We start from the raw sequence: 25847 nt of genomic DNA on the forward strand, positions 1-25847 counted from the left end.
GTTCAGTATCTGTAGAAAAGAATGACACAGGACACCAATGCATTCCCCTCAAACTATTATTTGAAAAATCCTGTTTTGTTTGACTACCACCAACGACCATGCTTCTTCCCGCACATTCTTTTTGAAGTAGGACATAGCCCAGCTTTCTGAAACTCAGCACAGAAGAACGGCGCTTGTTCTCAAGCCAATTGGAGGAGGGCAATGCTCAAGTCATCACAAATATTTTTATAAACAGAACAGCGACATTGGCAACATCATTTGATCTTTGTGCCAAGGGTGAAATTAATGTCATATGCTCATCCCAATGGCTCACTGAAAACAAGCTTTTACAAAACACTCTTGAAAGCAGTGGTGGCTGATCCCGCTTCCATTTTACCTTTTGTTAAGTCAGAATTTCCTTAAAGTGCCACTGGCTCCTGTGGGGCTAGGGATTGCAGAATGAGTTAGGCAGTTAAATCATTATTTTGATTGAGAGAGACTTGGTTCTTTGAAGCACAGAAAGGGACAAACAATAGAAACCCTCTGAAGTTATCATTATTTTCAAGACACAAAACTGCCCCCATTCTTCCTCCATTTTTTATGAACAAATAAGGTGCTATAGAGATCCTGAAAATGTATTGAGATGTGTGGGTCCTTGGAGGTTGGCGAGATTCCACTGTGGCAAACCCCTTCTGTTCTCAGTCCGGATTACTAAGCATTTATCATGTTGCTAATGACATTTCCCTGATTACCCTTCATTGCTTCCTTATGGAGCAAAGTCTCCAATGAATATGATGTTTCCCTAGGTTGCCCGTCTTCACCTTTGGCTTGTACTGTACCAGCCCTCATTAAGGCAAATAAAAGATTAATGCATATTTAAGTTGCATCCACATGGTTTATGTATCCAAGGTTACCATTTTGGATTTTCTCTCTGGCCAGCAAAAGCAAATTCTCAAGGAGAAGCTGTGCATACTCACAAGGGAGAAAGCATGAGTGAGGTGCTGCCCAGTCTTCTTGGTGTGCAGGGACTTCCAGAGACACACTGTTTACTGTGGAGTGTGCGAGAGCTGGTGCTGATCAATAAACAAAGCCTGATGACATTCACTTCCAAATTAGGCCTATGCTCTCTGAGGCACTTTGGATGTCCATTGCAAACTGGTTCACCCTGCAGGTGAAAAGTGGCTGCACAATTTCAGCCTGGGGTAAGGACAAACTGAAGAATGAAACAACTGTCATTGCATTGTTGACTGCAGTGCACACTGAAATGAAATGTTTTCTTGCCATTTGGAGGCAACGCCTTATGTAATTCCAAAGTTGGAAGAAAGATACTGATGTCATAGACCTTGTCATTTTGAAATTGTAGTTAAAGGTAGCATTGGAAAAAAATCTCACCAAAAATCACCTTGGCAGTCACTGACGTCAGGACTGATAACCACACTTCTGCATGGCTCTTCTTAAACACTGGCAGAGCTGAGGAAGCTATTGGTGGAGTTGGAGGGATTCGTTGGAGGTTTAGGGGAGTTTCTTCTGAAGTCGCTCTGAATTAGCAGCTAATGGGGACCTTGCTTTGATAGTACTGTCATAATTAAGTGCAGCTGGATGAAAACCAACCTCAAAAGGAACTCGTTTTGTTTGTCATTACTCTTGACTTGGTTAGCAGATGTTTTCAGAGTACCATAGTAGCCCGTTTAATTTGTCTCTGTGCAATGTGAAGCAGGTAAACTTTGATTAATAAACTGGCAAGTACATGCCTTAATTTCTTTTCTGAAGTTTGCTTCTGTAACTCTTATATAGCCCATATGTCAAATCCGGAACGCACAGGGATAAACACTCAGTTTCTTTTTATATATGTTAGGCCAGCTGAAATGGAGGTGTCAGTCGGCGGTAAGCTGGCTTGTCAAATGTTCATCTTGAAAGCTGCAGCAGTATTATCGTGTGTTAGTAGGCTAGTGGAAAAGATAAACACATATGGCATATACGTACTAGGCTCCAGAGCGACAGCCCCTAAACGGTAATCACCATTGGTTTTCCAGAAGGTGTTCAATAATCTGCAGCAAATTGGATGCTTTATGAGTTTAAACATTAATTCATCTATTTAAAAAGGGTAATTTTGACATATCCTTTGCTTATAATAAATGCCTCCTCCACTTTAGCAGGCTTCCTCACCACCCACTGTGTTCAGCACACTCCGACTCTGCATTCTCATTCAGTAATCCCTACCTGCCTCCCTTCCCCAGAACCCCATAGTTCGTCTCCCACCTAAATCATCCTTAAAGATTACGTCCCCCTTCCTCTCTTCCTTATACTTATTAAGTATGGAGTGGTGGCATTAAAAAAAAAAACACAGCTCAAAAAGGTTTAAACACACCTCATCTGTGATTCCCACTGTTTCTATCACTGATACAACGTGACCCACGATTCTCTGAAAAGTACAAAGCACTAAGTAGATACGGACTGCATTCATGCCAGTGTATCCTTTCACTCTGGTGTCCATGCCTATGTTGCCAGCCTCATATTGTGATGTCTGCATCAGCTGTTGGCTGCTTAAATGCCTAGCACAGTACTGAATACTGCAAATGTCAGTGGAACTCGGATATTGGGTACTGATGCTATCTATCATGCCAGATAGTATTGAGTTTTTAATAAATTTGGAGTTTTTTTTCTAGATTCACATATGCAAATGTATATGTTTTTGTCTGATCTCATGTTCTCACCTCTTCAGCTGCACAGACTTCAGATAAGTTAATGCTGGCAAAAGATGTGAAAGTCAACCATGGCAAACTCTGGTTTTCTGTAGATAAGCACATGAAGATGTCATCTCCAGCATCATCTTACTTCCTTTTCTCTAAAGTTTCAGTTGATTTTTTTTTTTTACTTTCTTTATCTTCATTTTGATAAGGATGTGTGCAGCCCTTACTAGCTTGGAGCTCTCTGTGTAGACCAGGCTGCCTTTGAACTTGCGGTGAACCTTGTGTTCTACCTTCAGGCTCAGGGCTTACCAATGTGTTCCACCATGGTTCGAACTCCAGTTGATTTTTATAAAATTATATTTTGTGTATGCTGTGGGAAACAGGAGGAGGGTGAGCTTTCTGGTTACACATAGTGAGTTTAAAAACCCACTGCTCTTACCTACAGACCTCTACTCCCTGACTGGTAAAATAAGGTACAATAACAACATCTTGTGATGATTATAGATATATGTCTGAAGGTCCAGACATATAATAGTTTCTGCACATACATCACCAGAGAGAAGCAGTATGTTGTTTCCACAGAAGAGGAAAAGCGAGCAGAAGTGTCCACCCCTGTACTCTGTGCCAAAGGGGTAAAATGGCTCCCTGTGCTCCTCTTCACGATGAGTGACATCTACTGTGTGTGGCAATATGCCAATGAATATACCATTTCATGGAAAACTAAGTTCAGAATGTTAAAAGGTGAATAAAAAATAATTGAAACTCACTTCTTTCTTATGGAAATATACACCTACTACCAATCATCATTTAGGTAAAATCAATCCATCTGTAGCAGGCACTCTTCTAATTGGGTGACTTTTTTTTTCAAAGAAGCTTCATTAAATGCCCAGTCTCTAAAACTCTTTTGAAGTAATTGTCCAGATTCGAAGTGTGAAGATAATTAGTGAAATTACATTCTTAGGTTGACATGAGGAGCAAATGTACATTTCTACTTTTATGTAACTTTAAAATATTAAGAATTCGGTTGTGATTTTTTAAAAAAAAATTAGCTTTTTTAAGCTCTCTGTGGTGGGAATCAATCTTTACATTTTGCATGGGAAGAAGGTGTTAAGGAGATCAGTGCAGGGGAGGAGGGTGTTGAGGAGATTAGACCTGGAGTCACAGAGCTATAACAGAACTACAGATCAGCCAGTTCTGGAAAAAAAAAATTCTTGCCAGAATTATGACCCTGGAGGAAAATCCTTCACGTGAGCAACTATCCATAGTATTTCATTCCCTTTTCTAGTGACCGTGTTATCTGACAACCTTTGAATGGGGGATCATATGGGATCACAAAGAGGCCTGGCTTATGGACAGTGTGGTACTGAAAAGAGTATGTATGATGAATCTGAGAACTAAGTAAGGTGGCCGTCCCATGAGAACCAGTATTTAATCTCTTCTGATGACTGAATCATAATCTAGATGACAAACTATGCATCTAGTACCCTCTTTATAGAGATTGCTGGATACATGGGTGTGGATATCCCATTAATTTAATGTTGAGAACAAGCAAATTTATTGTGTTGGATAGATATGGGCTTAGCTTTGAAATTTGAGAATATTGTGCTATATCTGGATGGAACTTTATTCTTGGTTTGGTTTGCCATGTTCATTAAGGTGGTGTAAGTGAGCTAAATATTGAAAAAGAAAATGAAATATGTGGCTAGTTTTTTTTTTTTTTTGGTATGGGTATAATGGCTTAGATAATGTGACGAGCAGTTGAAGGTGAATTAGCATTATTTAAGTGAAATACAGACAAACCACCACCCTGTGTACTCTTTGTTGAGAATCTAGGTCAAGAATAGATATTTTAGTTTCTGACACTGTGTCACTTTTTGTTTATTTTTGAAATTATAATTTAATTACAACAGTTCTCCCTTCCCTTTCCTCTCTCCCAACCCTCCTATATCCTCCCTATTCTCCTTCAAATCCACGGCCTCTTTGTCCATCAGTTGTTATTATATGCATATATGTATTTTTATATACATACATATTCCCCAATTCAACCTGTTTAGCCTGTATAATGTTACTTGTATATATGTTTTCAGGGCTGTTTGGTACTGAACAACCAATTGGTGTGCTCTCCTCCAGGAAAGACCACCTCTCTTGTTCCCAGTTTTCCTATAGGTTTTGGGGTAGGATTGGGACTTTGTGGGCATCTCTTCATCAAGTTTGGCATGCTCATTGGTGCTGGCCTTGTTCAGCTTATATTTGAGTAGTCATGTTTATGAGAATGTGTGGGTATAGCTTCTGATGTTACCAGGAGACCCAATCTCACTTTTGTAATATGCATTAAGTTTCTCAGAGTAGTGTTTATTAGAATGTACCTCAAGAGAAATTTATAGCCTAAAGAAGAAGGATCTCTACAAACATTGGCATACAGAGAACTGAGGTCAGGTGTACAAGGGATCTCAAGGGCATTGGCAAACATTGTTTGCTATTTGTATTTATGAAGGCCTTCCATCAGGTACTACTGAAAGTGGATGTCTAACATCCACGATGTTGCACATGATATCTGGAAAATGAGGGACTATTACACATGCATGTGAGCCAAAAAGAATCAGAGGATAATGGGTATTCAAGGTAGCAGCCAGGGATGTGCAAAAGTAGAGAGGTTCTATATGAGCTATTTGTTCCAAGCAGGCAGATCTGGCCAAGGATGGTATTTAGTTTGCTCTTTGTACTCAAAAGAAAAAAAAACTGTTGAAATAGAAGAAGACTGGTCCTGAGACCAATGAATTGTTCTCATAGTAAGACTTCTGGTGAAACATGCATGCTTTTACCATGTCAGAATCCTCAGGCCATGTACTGTAAGGCTTTTCTGATCCTCCATCCTTTTGTTCTGACCTTGGAGCTCTTCAGGTGACTCAGGCTGAGGTGCACAAGGAGGGCATATGGGAGGGTTTGGAGGGAGGAAAAGGAAGGGAGAAATGCTATCATTATATTATAGTCTCAAAAAATAATTTTAAGTACACACATGCACACGCACACATACAGAATGGACATTTCAAAGTATAGCGTCCTTTCTTTTAAATAAACATCAAAGTTATGGCACTAATTTAAAAAAGGATTATTTCTTAGACTTGTATTTATTTCTGATTTTTACCCAGAATCTTCTGTGTAAAGTTCAACAACAAACGTCTGCAAAAGAGAATAGAGCAGATAATGGAAACGTATGAGTCTAGTCACTGGGTCCCTAAAAGCAGCAGTAATGTCAGAGCCTTAACTGGATCATCTGTTCTGTTTGAGGCTGGGTCAATTTTTCTTTTCTCAGAATTGTCACATGGTTGGTTTTGTTTATATTGCACTGAATAACTCATGGTGTGTGTGTGTGTGTGTGTGTGTGTGTGTGTGTGTGTGTGTGGTTGTATTATAATAGTTATCATTAAGCACATGCCTTTGTTTCATCTTACAAGTATCACATTGATGATTTGAATAATACAGCAAACTGGTTTCCTCACTAAAGGTTGCTCTCATAATGGAGCAAATTTATGTACTGAGGTTCTCATTTTCCTTATTAGATAATTGAACAAAATGCCGAGAAACTACTACTAATTGAACAATCATTCTAACTTTTGTCTATATTGAGGCTGGACAGGTTTCCTGATGTTTGCAGAAGAATTAAAATATCCACCAAACCTTGAAACCACCTGCCTCACCCCAGTATGTTTTCATTAACTTTAACAGAATCCCTGAGCTTAAATGTGGTTTATCCTAGAATTTTAACACTCACCTTTTATAAGAATCACATATTGGAGGATGTTTTCATTTTAGCAAAAAAAGTCTGATCAAAGACAGGTCATATTGGTTCCTTCTTTGTGACAGCTGGGCAAATGGGCAAGTTTCAGATCAAAAGTTTTTGCTAGAACTGAATTCAATAGGTAACAGTTGCCTGAAGCAGGGCATGAAAGAGGGGAAAGAATAACAGAAACTGGAAAACCTTTGCAAATCCACATCATATTAAGTATTTTTGTGAATCAGAAGTTGAAGAAATTTCATTTACAGGAATGAGCACTAAGGCATAAATATGCTATTTCAGCAGATTGCCACCCCACCCCCCCCAATACACAATCCATTCACATTCAGTGCTGCTACTGTGGTCTGGGTCTTTACAGGAACTTTTATATGTGTGAGACTTAAAGGAATCTTGACATTCGTAAAGTCTGAGTCTTTCAGATTCATTCTCATGAAGTTCATTTCTTGAGCCTTGTGGTGGTTTGAATAGGTATGGCCCCTCAGACTCATGTGTGTGAATGCTTGGCCCATAGGAAGTGGCACTATTAGGAGGAGTGGGCTTGTTGGAGGAAGTGGTGTGTCACTGTGGGGGTGGGTTTTGAGGTCTCATATGCTCAAGCTAAGCCCAGTGTAGGACACCATCACCTCCTACTGCCTACAGATCAAGATGGAGAACTCTCAGCTTCTTCTCTAACACCATGTCTGCCTGCATACTGCCACACTTCTTGACATGATGATAATGGAGTAAACTTCTGAACTGTAAGCCAGCCCCAATTAAATGTTTTTCTTTATAAGAGTTGTCATAGTCATGGTGTCTCTTCACAGCATTAAAAACCCTAATTAGGACAAACCTGTTACTGGTCAGTTAAAAAAAAAAGTTAAACAGAGGCTTGAGAGAAGCCTGAAAAGTTAAAAGCACAGTCTCATCTTCCATATAATAAAGCTTCTGCTCCCAGCACCTACATGATGGCTCACAACTGTATATAACTCCCGTTCAAGGGGACCCAACCTCTTTTTTTTTGCCTCAAGTAGCACCAGGCACACAGAAATACATGCAGACAAAACAACTATACACTTGAAATAAGAAAGCCAAATCCTTCAATCTAAAATAATCTAGCATATAAACTGACATTGTTTAAACCTGACCTCTTTCAAAGGTGTTTTCTGACATCTATGGTGCATTCATATTCCAACCAAGTTTGGGTCTCTCCCACAAACACATTGCATCTACATCTGTGCTTATTTGTTCCTGAAGCCTGTGCTCCAAACTTTTGCACTTCTATGAGAAGAAACTCTACTCTGGGATTTGGCCTCAGAAATAGTTCATTTTGATCTTACATTTTGATATTCATGCTTGTGGGATCTTCTCTTTGAATACGGGCTGAATCTAGTAACCATTTCTAACATTCAAAGGACAGTAACATAGATGGGATGTCACTTCCTGGATTAGAGCATGTAGACTGTGACTTAGTGGGATGGTTGATATCAATTGTCAATTTGATAGGACATAAAATATGGGTTGGCATACATGTTATATATTAGATTATCTCAACCAAAAAGATCTGCTCAGTCTGGGTAGCAGCATTTCCTGGAAGGGTGCTGGACTAAATAAAAAGGAAAAGTAAGATGAGTATCAGCATTCATCATTCTCTGCTTCCTGACTCTAGATACAATGTGACCACTTCCCTCAAATTCCTGCTGCCCTAGATATCTATGTCTGTCTATCTATCTATCTATCTATCTATCTATCTATCTATCTATCTATCTATCTATCTATCTATCTATCATCTATCCATCCATCCATCTATCATCTATATATCATCTGTCTGTCTGTCTGTCTGTCTATCATCTCCTTTCCCCCCTCTCATTTTCCTCCAACCCCCTTATCATTCTTACACTCTAAGAGGAAGCAAGTTTCTTTGTTGGGACCACTGTATGGAAAGTCCTACTGGACAAGGATATGAGGGAGGTTATATGCCAGTGGCCAATGAGGAAATGAGGACCCAGGTAGTAAATGAAGAGTTTCATGAGTGACTTAGAACAGCTTAACTTAGCAGACCTTTCAGAAGATATTGAACCCCAGCACTCCTGATGAAAATGTTTTTAGAGATATTTGGGCACAGACATCTAGTTAAGCTTCATTTGAATTGGGTGGCAGAAATCAATTCTATGAAAAGCTTGGAGTTACTATTATGAAGTCTAGATAATTAACACAAAGTTTGGTGCTGAAATTTGGCTTTAAAAATCATAAGCTATATTCATAAAGTCTCACCAACATTACTGCTCAAACATGAGCTGAACGAGGATAACACCAACTAATATGCCAAGTTGGATTTGGAAAAACCCATGAGGCCGCAACCCTATGCAGAGTATTATAGAAAATGTGGGAGTTGGAGAGGTGGCCTTCTGAAAGGAAGTGCCAAATGGTCAGTTCTGAAAACATACATTCAAGTGAAATTGTATGTACTGAACAAGTTATAGTTAGAAATGTGTGTGTGTGTGTGTGTGTGTGTGTGTGTGTGTGTGTGCATATATCCAATACCAATTGATGAAAACAGAGGCCATGAATTTGAAGGAATGTGGGAAGTGAAATATGGGAGGAAATGGAAGGTAGAAGTGTTAATTAAATTTTAATCTCAAAAGCAATACAAAATAGATCCCTGAGACTTTCTGCCATTTCTGCCATTAGAAATGACATTTTTAATTTAGCTGAGAACACTTGCGTGTATAATGCATTCTCGGTACTGGTGTTTACATGTGTTTAACTTTGTATTCTCTTACTTTCATTTGTAGTCACTTTTCTTCCCTACAGGACTGCATTTGTTTAGGGAGAGAGAAGTTGTACTATTGGGGAAATTATTAAGGCCACTCCACGTAGTTAAAAGGGAGGTTTATTTTGTGGGGTAACTTACAAATGAAGGCGTAGGTTGCAGGGTCTGGCAAAGGTATAGCACAGTCCGGCGGTGTTCTCTGGAGAACTCTGCTCTGTCTACCTCCAGCGTCCAGGGTCCGGGAACCAAGAGAGAGACCTCCTCTCGATCCTGGGTCTTTAGCTTCCTCCTCCGCCCCGCCTTGTGGGCATGACCATTACCGAAGCCTCAATGGGGGTTGGAACTTCCAGGCCAATGCTGGGATGGCTATCCACTACATCTCCCCCTTTTGTCTAAATAAGAACGTTCTAACCTAATACAAGACTATATACAAAGAGATGGTAATCAAATATTGTCCAGGAGTAATGAGGGATAATGACCTAGATAAGTTGGAATTACAATAAGTGCAAACAATATCAAGCAAAAAACACATAGTAAAATCTAGGGAAGTCTAGGGCATGGGTAGGTGGCATGTTACAAAGATCATTCCAAAAGGTGTCTTATCCTAAAGAACCTGAGTCTAATACTTAATGTATTCTATCTAAGATATTATATATGTATATATACTAAGTTATAACTATAACTGCTAATCTCCAAACTCATCAAAGACCTGAGAAGGAATATAATAATACCTGAGAAATGGAAGAAGGACACAAGCAACTTTCGGGAGTCTTACAAGAGTAGACAGAGACAGCTAGCAGCCTGGACAGTCACCTAATGTTTCTCAGCATTGTTTGTGCATTCAAATTGGCTACAGGCCTAGAGTATCTGACAGACCATTTTCAGAAGCAGGAATTCTGAAAGACCATCTTACCCTGTCTTGGCAAAGTATAGTGGTCGCTTTCCTTGTGTCCTGCTTGTCTAGAAAGGACAGCATTTGTACTGTCAGCAGTTGAGGCAAGGGCAGTTCTTTGCCTACCAGTAGGCCATTTTGTGCCAAGAAGACAAACTTCCAAATGGAAATGTCTCAGAAGCCCAACATTCTCTCAGGATCAAATTGGTGCTGCCAGGAGCAATTGTGTCTCACGTCAACAGAATTCTAAGTTATTTAAATGCCATGTTCTCTAGGACCATGAAGTGTTTGAAGATTACCTGTCCATCTGACCTATGTATTTATAAATCTGGATAACCTAACTAACATAATTATAGAGATGACAAGCATAGGTGACAATAACTATGTACGTCTTATCTACCTAAACAACCTAAGGACTAAGCTTCCTATAAATAAGGCAAACAGTCTGTAATCAAATGTACAGTAAAAGGACAATGACTTTAAATTGTGACAATACACAAAATATCTTTAACAGAGGTAGGAATGTATAGTGCAATATGCAATATGATAATAATCCTAAGTATATATCAGTATACAGAATATCTTAAACAGAAGTAGAACATACATACAGTATGACAGATATAAATTCACATTTGTATCAATATACAAATATTTCATATAAGAGTAAAAATATGTGTACAATATAACAAACATAGTTCTGTATTTGTATCAATATACAAATTATCTTAAATAGGAATGTAAGAAGTTTATATTTGTATCAACATATAAGAATTCATAACAGTGCAAAGGTTGCTATATTACTAAATTTGTTTACTAATGTATATGATAGTCTACCATAATATCCTATACCTATCCATTCCATTTCTTCATTTCCCTTTTTTTTTGAGACATATTTTCTTTCCTTAAGGAGAGTACTGAGTTTAACAGTTTCTTCCACCCCCAACCCTAGAACTATTATCCATAACCCTGAGAAATATGAAACCTTAGGGATAAGGGGCGTCGTTTTCTTAGAATTGCTTCCTGCTGTTTAGGGGGCAATGGTATCTCTGTTGGGTATTGTGATCAGATAGTTAAATCTCAGTTAGACTAACTGTAGATTCTGCAGCAACTCTCAGAGTAATGGGTAAGATTGTCTGAAATTCTGGCAAGAAGTGTAGTATGATGATGATTACCATTGCATCATTTTGGATTGGGTAGAGTTGTTGTTGTTGGGGCCCCATCTTCCTTCTGGAGACTTCAGAGATTGCTATTGGAAAAAACTTATTTTTTATCAGAATGGAGGGTTTGGATTTAAAGATGTCATGACATGTAAGAAAGGATTCCAAGAAATCAAGAGTAAGCATGGAGAGAATTAGAATCTTGAAGATAATGGTCCCTTATAATTGGTTTCCTTCTGTCTCACACCAGAGGGCTCTTCTGATATGGGACTGAAGAATCTCTCAACCTTTTCTTTTATCAATATGCTTGGGTTTAGAGAAGGAGTGAGCCAATTCCATCTCCAAAGCCAGCTTGGTTTATAATTTAATTGGAACCACAACTATTCTAGATTGATAGAGATATAGATGTTAGACAGTGATATCTTACCCTGTGTAGATTGGTACCAATAGATTCTTTCTTTCTGCTGTAAACATCCGGATATCCAAGGCCTTATGATTTCTGGAAGATGGGTATTTCCATTATCCTGGAAAGACAAAAACAGAACCCTACCCCAACCTTTGATTGTTAAATTTTTCTTACAACCTGAAGAGATGTCACATTGGTGGATGATCTTTTACTTCTCATCAAGGGGTTTCTCCTGTTCAAATCGAATTTTTATTAATTTTGTTGGTATCCATAGCTTTTCTTCTCCTGTGGAAACAAAAGCAAAACCCCTTTCCCAACGTAGGACATATCCAGGTTTCCATTCTGAGGTCAACACATCTTTGAAATAAACCGGTTGGTTTAGCTCAGGAGTTTTGTCTGTCGTCCAATGTCTCTCCGCAGCTGTTGTTCCTTTCTCATCAGCATTGAGAAAATTCAAGGTTAATAAAGCACTATGCAATCTATTTCTAGGAGTCATTGTTACCTGTTGCTGTTTATTTAGCATATCCTTTAAAGTTTGATTGGATCTTTCTATGACTGCTTGGCCTGTGGGATTGTGTGGTATACCTGTAACATGCTTTATATTGTAATAAGCAAAGAACTGTCTCATTTTATTGGAGACATATGCTGGGGCATTGTCTGTCTTAATTTGTACAGGTATTCCCATGATGGCCATAACTTCTAATAGGTGTGTAATCACAGAATCAGCCTTTTCAGAACTCATAGGAGTTGCCCACTGAAATCCTGAATAGGTGTCAATGGTATTGTGTTCATACTTTAATCTTCCAAATTCTGCAAAATGAAACACATCCATCTGCCAAATTTCATTTCTTTGTATACCCTTTGGATTGCTTCCTGCAGGTAATGGAGTTTGGTTATAGAAGGAACAAGTAGGACATTTTTTCACAATATCCTTAGCTTGTTGCCAAGTAATGGAGAAATCCTTCTTCAAACCTTTGCTATTTACATGGTGTTTCTTATGAAATTCTGAGGCTTCTAGCACATTACCTATTAGTAACTGATCAATCTCATCATTACCTTGTGCTAGAGGTCCTGGCAGACCTGTTTGGGATCTGATATATGTTATATATATAGGATGTTCCCTTTTTCTGATGATTTCCTGCAATTGTATGAATAATGAAGTTAATTCTGTATTATCAGGAATAAATTCAGCAGTTTCAATGTGTAAAACAACTCTCTCTGCATATTGAGAGTCAGTGACGATACTGAGGGGTTCTGTGAAGTCCATCAGTACCATAAGAACGGCATACAGTTCTGCCTTTTGTACAGAACTGTATGGACTTTGTACCACTTTACTTAAGTCTCCTGATTTGTATCCTGCTTTCCCTGATTTATTTGCATCAGTATAGAATGTGAGGACTCCAGAAATTGGCTTGTGTCGTACAATGTAAGGAAGGACCCATTCAGTCTTCTTTATGAATTCTATTCTCTTGCATTTGGGATAATGGTTGTTAATCTCTCCCAAAAAGTTACTGCAGGCTCTCTGCCAGTATTCATTATCTTTCCATAGTGACGAAATTTCCTCATTAGTTAAAGGTACTACAATTTCTGCTGGGTCCATTCCTGTCAACTGACGAAGTCTTAATTTACCTTTTTGAATCAAATCAGATATCTTTTCTATATAAGTCTTTAATTTCTTATTTGGTTTACATGGTAGGAATATCCATTCCAAAATAATATCTTCCCTCTGCATCAAAATACCTGTGGGGGAATGTCTGGAGGGGAATATGACAAGAATGCATTTAAGTTCTGGATCCACATGATCCACATGTGCTTCTCGAATTGTCTTTTCTACTAGAGCCAATTCCTTTTCAGCTTTGGCTGATAATTCTCTTGGACTACTTAATTCTTTGTCTCCTTCTAGAGTATTAGCCAAATTTTGTAGTCCATGTTTGGGTATTCCCATGATACCCAATAAGTTGGAAGTGCTTCCTAACAACTTTTGAAAATCATTAAGAGTCTTTAATTGATCTCTCCTCAGTTGTACCTTTTGGGGTCTAATTTTTTGTAACTCTATCTTATATCCTAAGTAATTAATAGAATCTCCTCTTTGTATTTTTTCAGGAGCAATTTGCAGTCCCCAGCGAGGCAAAACTTTTTTTACTTCTTCAAACATGCTTTCTAATGTGTCTAACTTTGGATCCACTACATTGTGCTTTACTGGTATTTGAACTTTTCATCTAGGTTAGATGACAACAAATTTTATGTAGTAGGTGCACAGTAAATATTTGTGGAATTGAAATTAATGAATATATTCATTTATACTTCAATAAACCAGTGTTGTTAAATGTGAAGAATTATCTTTTCCTATCTAAATACATTACAGTTCTAGTTAATTCAAGCACTAAAGGTTACTTACAGACACTGGTATTTTCTTCAGGGATATTTTTCAAGTATTCCATAATACTTAATATTCATTTTTTTCTTATTTTGAGAACTGAATTACATGAGAAATATAATTGTGATGACCTTCTCATTGATTTATGTACTATTTTTCTAGGTCAAAGAGTGGAGCATCTTACATTTTGTTATATGTTAACATTGAGTGACTTCAATGTGATAGTTACCTTATTAACAATTTTCTACCCCCAGTCTCTCAGTTATGTGCTCTGTGTTAACTTGCTGGATTTTTCAGTATGGCCAATGGCTTGTACCCAGTGTGTAGTTGAGAATTCACTGGTTACTTTACAAATCTGGTAGCACAATCTAACAGAAAGAATGGAGTACATGGAGTAAGAACTGTACCTAAGCAACTTATTGACTGCTTAATTGTGGGCAAGTTACTTGCTTTCTATCAATATTCCACATATCATTAATATATAGTTAATAGGACAATAGGCCATGGATTGCATAATATATATTACAAAATAGTCCTCACTTACAAATTATCAATTATCAGATAAATAGTAGCTGAACAATCTTATTAAGACCTTTTTTCTCAATTTATAATTTATATGTTCATAGAATTCATCCTTTCCTTTTCCATGCTTTGATTTAACCTGACCCATAGATTGAAGAAATAACTCTCATCATGTTTTTGATTACACAGGCATAGTATTCTCATGGGTGCGTTTAATCCTTGCCCTTATTGGATCATCAACACAACAAATTTTATTCAGTCACTAACAGAACTAAAGGACTCAAAACTACCATGTCTCTGAATTACTCATGTTTTAAGTTGTTTGAAGCAATTGGTTAACATGCATCATTCACACTCATTGGTATTAGACATCACTTCACAAAGATTAAGGTTGACAAAGAATCCTTAGTAATTTCCAACCTTAATTTAGTTTTTAGTTTTTAGTTTCTAGTTGTATGACTTTGGATGAGTCATTTAATTTCATTAATTATCACTTGTCTCAACTGTGAATTGGGAGGTGTAATAGTACCCCATGACACTTCTGGATTTGTTATGTGTAGTAATTGCTGTAATACTTAAACTGTTTAATATAATTTAGTTATCATGTGCTGTGGAATGTTCTGTATGTTAAATGTGTTGCTCTGATTGGTTAATAAATAGAACACTGATTGGCCAATAGCCAGGCAGGAAGTATAGGCAGGACAAGCAGAGAAAATAATTTTGAGAAGTGGAAGGCTGAGGCAGAGATGCTGCCAGCCACCACCATGAGAAGATGTTAAGATACCAGTAAGCCACGAGCCACGTGGCAACTTATAGATTAATATAAATGGGTTGATTTAAGATATAACAACAGTTAGCAAGAAGCCTGCCACGGCCATCCAGTTTGTAAGCAATATAAGTCTCTGTGTGTTTACTTGGTTGGGTCTGAGCAGCTGCAGGACTGGAAGGTGAGACAAATTTGTCCTGACCATGGGCCAGGCAGGACCAGGAAAATTCTGGCTACAATCATGCTAGTACGATATGCATAAATCTTATTCAATCAGTTAGAATATAATAAGAAAGGAAGAACTTTGTAAAATGAAGCCTGTTCAGGCTGAGGAGTCCTAGAGGTGAGATGTGGCAGTGGCTTGTTCCTTTCTCTCTCTGATCTTTCATCAGTAAATCTCAATACCAGGCTCCCAGGTTTGTTTGTTTGTTTGTTTGTTTTTTATCATAAGACAATTTAAAATTCATGTTACATCTAGCATCCTACTTTTGGGGCACAATTTTTAAAAAAAAGCCACTTGCCTATGGCTCAGGTTGGAGCTACATGTGGCCAGAATCTCCACCCCACATGGGCAAGAGTCCTTAACCTGCTGGCTAAGATTTTGTTGCAGCCTCTCTGCACCAAATTGCATAGGTTTTTGGACTCCACAGACTACAGGAATTGGCCACTTTCACATGTTCCCCTGTGCAGAAGGCTGGCTTTTTCACTTCTTTCCTCTCCCAGTGGGTTTTGGCTTTCTCTGGGTACCCTCCTCGGGCTGCTGAATCATCATTGTCAGCAGATTTGGTGAGTCAATTGGGATTTCTTTTCTTTCTTTTTTTTTTTTTCTTTTTTTCTTTTTTATTTTTCAAGACAAGTTTTGTCTGTGGAGTTTTGGTGCCTGTCCTGGATCTCACTCTGTAGACCAGGCTGGCCTCAAACTCACAGAGATCCACCTGGCTCTGCCTCCTGAATGCTGGGATTAAAGATGTGTGCCACCACTGCCTGGACAATTGGGATTTCTTAAAGTGACGAATTAGTAAAAAGAAAGTTTTTTCCCCACATTAAAAAATGGGAAAAATTTTACAATGAAAATCATTTGATCTCTGACTGTACATTAAACTGTCTGAAAATGGAACAATTAAATGAGAGGATAATTAATGTTGATGGGATAGATGTAATGTCAATTATGAATATTATTTGTTTGATCATTTTTGTTTTGTCATTAAAAAAGTTGATTAATATGAGTACCAAGATAAACGTTTTAGAAAAAGTTCTTTAAACAGATCACAGAGATTTCAGACCCAGACCGAAGATTTTAAAGGAGAACCAATCTCAACATTGCATTATAAGGCTACAGAGAAACAGTCTAAGGCTTTCAAATAGCCAACCTTAATCTATCCAGTGACCTTACAGGAACTACCCAGTGATACTTACCCTCAATGCTGTGTAAGAACTAACTGGACTCCTGTGCAAATGTTAGATTTGAGGAAATCCAAAGAAGCAATAGTCTCATATGGGATCCACTCATCTTTTGTGAAACAGATGTTAAACTCATGGTCAACTTATAATAGAATTATCCCTCAATTCTAGGGAGATTTGGTTACAGCAGTCTGAGAAGCTGGTCCCCAATTACAATGTAGAACCTGATGGAAAGATGAGGCTAAGACCATTGAACAGCAGAGTAGGGCTAGAGGTCTTAAAATTTCCCAAGATCAACTTATTGGCAACAACAAATGGCAGCCTTGAATGCTTGGGACAGGATTAAAGAAGTAGGAAAGAAAATTTAGTCATTTACAAAAGTTATATAGAGCCCCAAAGAAACGTTTACTGATTTCTTACAAAGACTGACTTCAGCAGTAAATAGAATGATACAAAATTCAGAAGCTAGATAAATAATATTTGAATCTTTGGCTTTTGAAAAAATGCTAATGGACAGTGCAAGAGGGTAACTAGGTCATTAAAGGCCAGATCAACACCCTTGGAAGAATGGATGTGAGATAAAATTAATATTGAATCTCATGACCATAATGATGCTTGGATAGGAGAGGTGATTTCCAGAGGTTTGAAGAAAAATGGTAATGTCAAATGTTTTAATTGCTGTAAACAAGGTCACCTAAAAAGGGACTGTAAACAGGGCACTCCTAGAAATAATGTTTTCTCAATGAATAATCCAAACAGAACGCCCCTCCCTTCTAGATTATGCAGAAGGTGTGGCAAACACAGACATTGGACTAAGGAATGTAGATCAACAAGGGACAGACAAGGTAATCTCTTGCCTTTGCCACCAGGAAATGACCTAAAGGACCTCTTGAAGGCCCCAGTGTCAAATTCCATTCAGTCTTTTCCTGCCATCATGGAAGAAACTTCTTCCTAGAGCAATAAAAGAATCTAATGCCTATTGTAAGAAACAATGCTGCTCTGGATGATAGAACAGCTTTAGAAAATAAAATGAAATCTATGTAGAAATCATAAATCAAAATTGATAAAGATTAGATTTGGAAATTTCCTAAAGTTAGGATTTGGGAAGGGTTTTGTTTTTGTCTTTTAGGAGAATGAAGGCTAAGGAATCTGAAGAACACCCAGAAAAATAAGAAACCTGAAGGAAAAGGAGAAATCATCCAGAAAAAAATATGTCCCATGAAAACGAATTTCTGCAATGAACTATGGCCATGCACAACAGTGACTTTGAAGTCTCCAAAAAAGATGATGAGAACTCACAACAGTGATTTCATCAGGAAAATGATAATGGCATTAAGCTGACAAACACCACCCAAAGATTAGCTTTGGACTATAAACTGCTCAGGAAAATATCAAGCTGGCTAGCTGAGAGGGTACAGCCTCACACACTACTCCAATTGGGACTTGACCATAATCCTAAACATTCTTTTTGTCCTCATAAGACTACCAGAACCCCCAAAGGTGAGATTAATTTTGTTTGAATATACTGTACATATATTTCTACTCTTGTTCAAGGTATTGTACCTATACAGCTCATTTAACAATATAATACAAATTGCTATTTCTTGAAAGTAATTATTACCAACTATTTAGGAAATAAAGAAGTGAAAGTTAGTAGTTAATCATTACAGTTGAACTTGTAGTTATATTAGGTATGTTGTCAAGGCCAAACTGTATATTTTAGAGAATCTTCAAACACTTCAGAAACCTGTAGAATATGGCATTTAAGATGTTTTAATAACATAGAATCTTTTTTTTATTACTATGATACATGTCTGTCCCTGGCAGTGCCAATCTACTTCAGAGAAGATGATGGGCATCAAAGAAACTCCATATGGAGTTTACTTTCTTTGTGGCAAGAGTTAGCCACTGGGCAAGATAGTGCCCTTGCCTCAACTGCTGACAGTATGGTTTCCAAATGGACAAGCAGGACACAAAAGACAGGACTACCAAAGCTTGCCAAAACAAGGTAGTCAGACCCTTTAGAAAATCCTGAGTCACAGATGAATCTGTCAGATGTACTAGGCCTGTAGGCTGACGTTGGATGTCCCAATGTTACAGATAAACCTGTGGGTAACTGTCCAGGCAGCCAGTCATTTCTGGTTCTGTCATTTCTCACATTTTTTGGAAGTCACTTCCTTGCACTTCCTTATAGTGATATTTTATTTGTATTGAAATGTGATTTTATTTGTATGTCAATAAAGTTGCCTTGAGGTCAGAGCAAGCCAGAGCAGAAGCCGAGCAGTAGTGGGGCACGCCCTTAATCCCAGCACTTGGGAGGCAGAGCTAGGCGGATCTCTGTGTGTTCAAGGACATAGCCAGCATAGCGACACACGCCTTTAATTTCAATACCAACCATAGAAGACCTGGAGGTCTGTACAAACAGGCAGTGATGAGGAGGTCATGTGGCTGGGTTACAACCAATGAGGGAGGAGAACAGAAAGTCTTTAAATAGACAGGACGCACAGAAGTAGGTCTCTTGCGGAGAGGAGGAACCGCAGAAGCAGTGAAGGGTAAGGTTTTCTGCTTTGGCTCTGACCTCATGGTTTTTAACTCTGCAACTGGCTCTGTGTTTCTTATTTAACAAGCAGGATACATCTACACTTCCTGCTTACTTAGGTAATATTATTTCCTTCTTGGGTATCTAGGGGAGTTGAAGACTAGAAAGTTGTAGTTTTTCTTGTTAACAAATTCAGAAAAGAAACTAACTAAAGAGGTGTAAAGTGTATAAGTTTGAATGACATCAAAAGATAGTATTTGATTGTTAATACAAGTTAGGATAGAAAGCAAATTAGGTACAACATTTTGGACTCAGCAAAATAGGATAGATAATGGAGTATTTTATCTGAATTTTGTGAAATGTTTATGGACTGGATATTGTTAATATAATTCTTGACTATATATAGTATATACTTATTGTACTTGTTGTATATAGTTTTTCTTATATTAGTTATAACCTTTTATTTTAGAAAAAGAAGGGGGAAATGTGGTGATATATTATGTATCTTAATAAATTTTGCCTGAAGATCAGAGAACAGAACAAGCCACTAGATTAAACATAGATGCCAGGCAATGGTAGCATATGCCTTTAATCCTAGCACTCAGGAGGCAGAGATCCATCTGGATCTCTGTGAGTTCAAAGCCACCCTGAACTACACAAGATTGACTCAGTCTAGGAGAGAAAACAGAGTCAGACAGTGGTGGCACACACCTTTAGTCCCAGTACTGGGAAGCACACATGCCTTTAATCCCAGGAAGCGGTGGCTGGGTCGAGAAAGACATATAAGAGAGGAGGAGACAGGAACTAAGGGCTTTTCAGCAGAAGTGTCCCTGTCAGCTAGAGACTTTTTTGACTGAAGACTTTCAGGTGAGGACTCAGAGGATTTCAGTCAGGAGTCATGGAGTTGGTGAGGTGAGACATGGCAGTATCTTGTTCCTTCATCTCTCTAATCTTTCAGCATTTATCCCAAATGTTTTTTGATTAAGACCATTTAGGAATTCGTGTTACATTTTGGTATACTCATTTATCCCTTTCCTCCACTGTTGAGACTTATAATTTATATATACATACATAAACATTTGCACAATGTGACTAAATTTTTGCACATATATTTATGAATTCTCTAATTATCCTTTAGTATTTGTAAAGGTAGTTGTATTCAATATTTCTCAATTTTAACACTTGCACCTGCCTTTGGATGTATTTAATGAATGACAAATAAAATTTACAAAATAAATAATTCTACAGTGGTTTATGAAGGGTCTTTGGACTTTCAGTCACAGGTTGAGAACATGACAATAGTGTTCTTGAATCATCTTCATGCTGTTACTGTAACTTCTGCCCCAGTTTTCATGTATACAATTAGTTTTGTGAGGTTTAAATGAAGATGTCAAGTGAATACATAATCTTTACTTTCTTGCTTGTCTCTGCAATGCTAGGGACCAAACCCAAGCCCTCATGTATGAGAGGCCCCACTCTACAGCTGAGTTACAACTTCATTTCTCAGTAAAATTCTTGTGACTAATTCTTATCTGAGTTCATAATGAGCCTTCTATGTATTTATATTTTCAATTAACAAACATAATTTTTGTACAAAAATTAGTGCTACCTATTTCTGTTTGTACAGATTCTCATAAACATACTTAAAAACAACACAAAGTTATTTAGATAACATTTTAAGGTCTCAGCATTAAGGAAAATTATATGAATCTTTATATTGCATACTATCACTTAAGTACTTAATTTATATCACTCCTCCAGGAAAGGAATAAAAATTTGCTGAGGTGCTTGCTGAAATGGAGTAAATACAAAATGGGTAATAGAGGAAGTTAGTTATAAATACCAGGGAAGTCCACATGACTAGTTGCAGAAATGAGGTTTATCATGACCTGACTGTTTCAGTCATATTTTGGTAAGGGTGTGTTGTGCATATTTATATCTATATCTATATATACATATACATCAGATATTAGTGTTTTATTTCCTCTATGTCATTGTCATATAATGTAACATCAATCAAGATAAAATCGGTGTGTATATTGTTTAAGTTATGAGACACTAAAAGAATGTTCCTTAAGGGACATTGCTACCTATTCTAAAATACATAATAATATGTTTTCAGTAGTATGTGGGATAGTTGCATTTCTGGTACTACATGGTTATATAATCTAGGCATAATTATGACTTGTACATTGTTTTTCATTTGAAAATTAAATATGACATAGGGAAATATGATTGTGTGTCAAGCTCACAAGGGGATAGACTTAGGATGGCTAATGTTGGTTGTCAAATTGACCACATTTGGAAGGAACTAAAACCTAAGCAGCTGGGCACACTTACATTGGATTTCTAGGTTGGATTATTTGATGGGGAGATCCACCTTTGAATCAGGGTAATTTAGTGTTGGGAGACCCACCATAAGTCTGGGTCATACCTTCTGATGGCATCCCACATAAAGGGACTTGGGAAAAAAGAAGCTTTTGCTTATCATCACTTTTATTGGCAAGTTCATCTACGCTGTCTGAGCCTTTCTTTTGCTGGTGATAGAACCTACTTCTTCAGATTTCAGTGTGGACTGAAACCTGGCAGCTCTCTAGTATTTATTTAGAACCAGATTGGGACAGCTAGCTGACACATCCAGTCCCATCAGCCATTGCTGGACTACTTGGACCACAGCCTGTAAGCCATCCTTTTTTAATATATCAGTCCTATTCTTTTAGAGACCACGGGCTAATACAACTATTCTACTAAATAAAAGAAAATTTAAAAGGAAATGAAATAGTCTTGAACTGTTTAATTCATATACAACTGATGTATAAGCTGTGTCTTTAGTTTAGTTTCCACAACATAAACACATTTTTAGATGTGTTTGTATTCTAGCCCTTGTAGGCTTGAGCTGTCACGGAAAAGCTGATAGGAGTTTATTCAAGGCCTGTTCTGGCTTCTTTAAAACAGAAGGTACAGCCTTTTCTTAGCTTACCTATTCCCTACATCTTATCTCCTCAAGGTTGAGCTTCTGTTCCTTCCAAGGTTACAACTGCTTTATTAGGATAAGATATCCATGCTATTAGATAAAGCTGAAGGCAGTTTCCAAGGCCTTTCTTCCCTTTCAAAGTAACATACAGTTTAAAAATGACCTATAGAAGATGAGAAACTTACTTCTGTTTTCTGACTAGTTTCCTAGATACAGAATATTCATGTTATAGAGACACAAAACTTTGGGGACTGTTGTGGGTGTATGAGCACAGCAGTTAGTCCTAAATCATGGGCGAGACAGGCACTTCTGCTCATCACACCAATATGATCCTCCAGATCTCATCTTGATGACATCAAAGCATCCAACATTGCTTGAAAACATGTCCTAATTCCTACAGAAACTGGATTTGTTTCTTTGATAACTGCCTAAAAAAAAATGGGTGATTTCAGCCAAATCTCCAGTCCTCTATTCTGCCATAGTGAGATGTCTTCTTCCTAAGTATCTGTATCTTTTCCTTCTTACAGTACATAAGCCTGACTTATCAAAGAGTTAATTAAGATGTCCATGAGTGATAAGCCCTGGCAAGGAAGATGTCGATTTAGTCTATATTAAATCCACCATGTAGACTCCTCCACAGCTGAGAAAAATACCACACAAAGAGGATCTTTAGGATTGTTCTCTGCATGGACACAGGATGAACCTTTGAACCACAGTAAATTGAAATGATGACTTGGTACCACATAGTTTTAAATGGTGGCTATTAACAAAGTTTGTCCTGTTATCTAACTCTAACACTTTATGCTGCAGTTTGAGACTGTCTCTTTTGTTTCAATGTGTTTAAAGACTGCTGGATTTACAGCAGAAGACATTTTCAGAGGACATTTAGAACATCTCTGTCTTCCATAGGTCACATTCTTCTTTCATGAAGCTTGTTTCCTCTGTCCCATCACATAGACACAGATTAACTTCTAGTTTTGCTTTCTAACTACATAGAAATATTTATATCAATTTACATGATAATTTTAGTTATTATACCTGAACCACCCAGTCCTGATGATATGAATGTCTCATAACACGAACTTCTATTTGATTTAAGATTCTACTCCATATCTCCATTAGAGACATCACTAACATTGCTTAAACCTTCCTCAGATCAATATACTCCATGAGCATTTGTTTCTCAACATCTCCAAACAAACACTATTGAGCCTTTACATGTAGAATTCATCATTTATAAATAAAAGTATTATGTTGACTTATTATACTCAATATAAAATGCAGAACAATTGGTAATGCTGAAAATATTTCAAAGATGTCATAAACATTTAGAATTTTAGTTTTTCCTTTTCAAATAAATTGTTATAAATTCTTAGAGAATTCTATCCTCTGTGCTCTTCTATGGAGACCACTATCCTCAGATGTGACAAACTATAAAACTCTTCCAGAGGGTTATTTCAACGTCTAGAAATTACAAAGATGGAGAAAGTACCACAGGGTTGGGTGAAGCCATGTGCAAATATCAGTAACTAAAAAGAGAAATTAGAAAACAAAAATTTGGACAGTGTGTTTTTAGACACATATATAACATATCAGTGTGTCAATCAACTGCAATTAAGGAATAGTACAGTAACATGAATATGTTATATTATATTATATAGCAATTTTTTGGTCAATGGTAGAACCCATATGCTTAAACAATGGGTTCAAAAGACTATGATGAAGCTAGAAGATTCCTACTTTTGAGAATTTTTATAGTGATTACTCTGTGTTTTTATGTTAAAATGTAGAAACACGATTTTATAACAGTGCACTTCACTATTCTTATACCAGCATGATATATGTTTGTGTGGCATAAGAGTACAGTTGTCTATACCATTTGGATTATTGTTGTTTTTATTATTGTTTTTAATATTTAATATTGTTATTATTATTGTTATGAAATTATTTCACCATCACAAGGATGATGAAATAATTTCATAACAAATTTCTCAGAATACACATCTGTCATTATAAACAAACAAATCACTTGTAATGTTCAATGTGATTTTAATGTATTTTCTATGCCATAGAAGGCATGTTCAAATGTACCTCAGACCTACAAATATCATAAAATGCCCTGCAGTTTATGTTTCCATATGGCTCTTATTAAAAACTCAGAATACTCAACTGAGAGAGGGAAATCTCTCAAGTTTTCATTTAACTTCCTCTCAGATATAAGAAGTCTAATTTTAGAACAATTCCATATAATAAGATTTACTTTGATTACTAATATCATATAAAGAAAAGCAATCAGAATTAAAACACTAAAGAAATTAATAGAAATAAATATTCAGTGCAAGTTTGTTTTTAAATTTAGCATAAATGTATAAAGCATTAAATGAAAACAAACTTAAACATGGAATATATATATATATAAATACTATATATACTACAATACAGTATAATAAATCATTATAACAAAATATTATTTATAAATAAGAAATCAGAAAATTTTATGAAAGTATGATAAAAGGTTTGATTTTTTAAAAATTATCTCCTGGGAACAGGATGCAACAATCAATATTTGAGCAGCAAGTATGTTTTACTAAATATTTTCAATGCTTGCAAAAAATCTTTCTGAATGTACATCAGTTGAAAAAATATTGACATTATTATACAGTAGAACCAAACATGGTCCTATGGAAATAAAAGCAAAACCTCTTCTCCAAAGCAATGAAGCTTTTGAGTTCCATTTTAAAATTAAGGCATTCTTAAAATCACTAAGCTGGTTTATTTCAATGTCCCTCTTTCAATCCCACGTGTCTTAGCCGCTGTCATTTGCTTATCAAAATCAAAAAATTCAAGGTAAGTACAGCAACATGCAGAAACCAGACTCCCTGTATATTTTTCACCTTTATGTAGCTTATTCTTTTATTCTCTCACCAAAGACTTCGTTATTTTTAAACTTTAAAAAAAAAAAATTGTCTATACACTTTCTCTTTTCTTAAGCCTAAGCATATTGTTAAATACACTGTAACCAATTTAGAGTTTTTTTTCCATCTGGACCTCTTTTGCTGTTCATCTTTTAGGCTTTTTGACTGTATAAATCTTTATACTGTTAAGTTAGGACCTTTGTTGTGGCTTTGGTGGCTGGTTCTGCCCACTTCTTGGGTCATAAGAGCCAGCACCTATGGAAGGTGCTTTTGACCAGGAACTGCATTCAGTTCCTCAGCTCTGGAATGCCAGTGCCCTTCACTGTGGCAGGCATTGTTGTTTGTTTGTTTTTACTTAGTTTCTTGTTTTTACTTAGTTCAAAACAGCCCAGCCGTTTAAGTGCTCTGCTCTATGGCAGAATTCTTAAAGGAGCCGTATTTTCCCCTCCCCCTTTTTTTGCTTCCTCAGGCCCTGTGTGGAAATACAGGCCTATATTGGAATGCCTTTTTTTTTCTTTTTAAAGATCTGCCACCCAGCTCCCAAATAAATATAGGGGGACTTATTCTTACTTGTGAATGCCTGACTTTAGCTTGGCTTGTTTCTAGCTAGCTTTTCTAATTTAAATTAACCCATTTATCTTCTTGCACATTTTTCATCTGTGCTTTTTTCCTTTCTTTATTCTA

Source organism: Onychomys torridus, chromosome 4 (assembly GCF_903995425.1).
Source record: "Onychomys torridus chromosome 4, mOncTor1.1, whole genome shotgun sequence".
Lineage (NCBI taxonomy): Eukaryota > Metazoa > Chordata > Mammalia > Rodentia > Cricetidae > Onychomys > Onychomys torridus.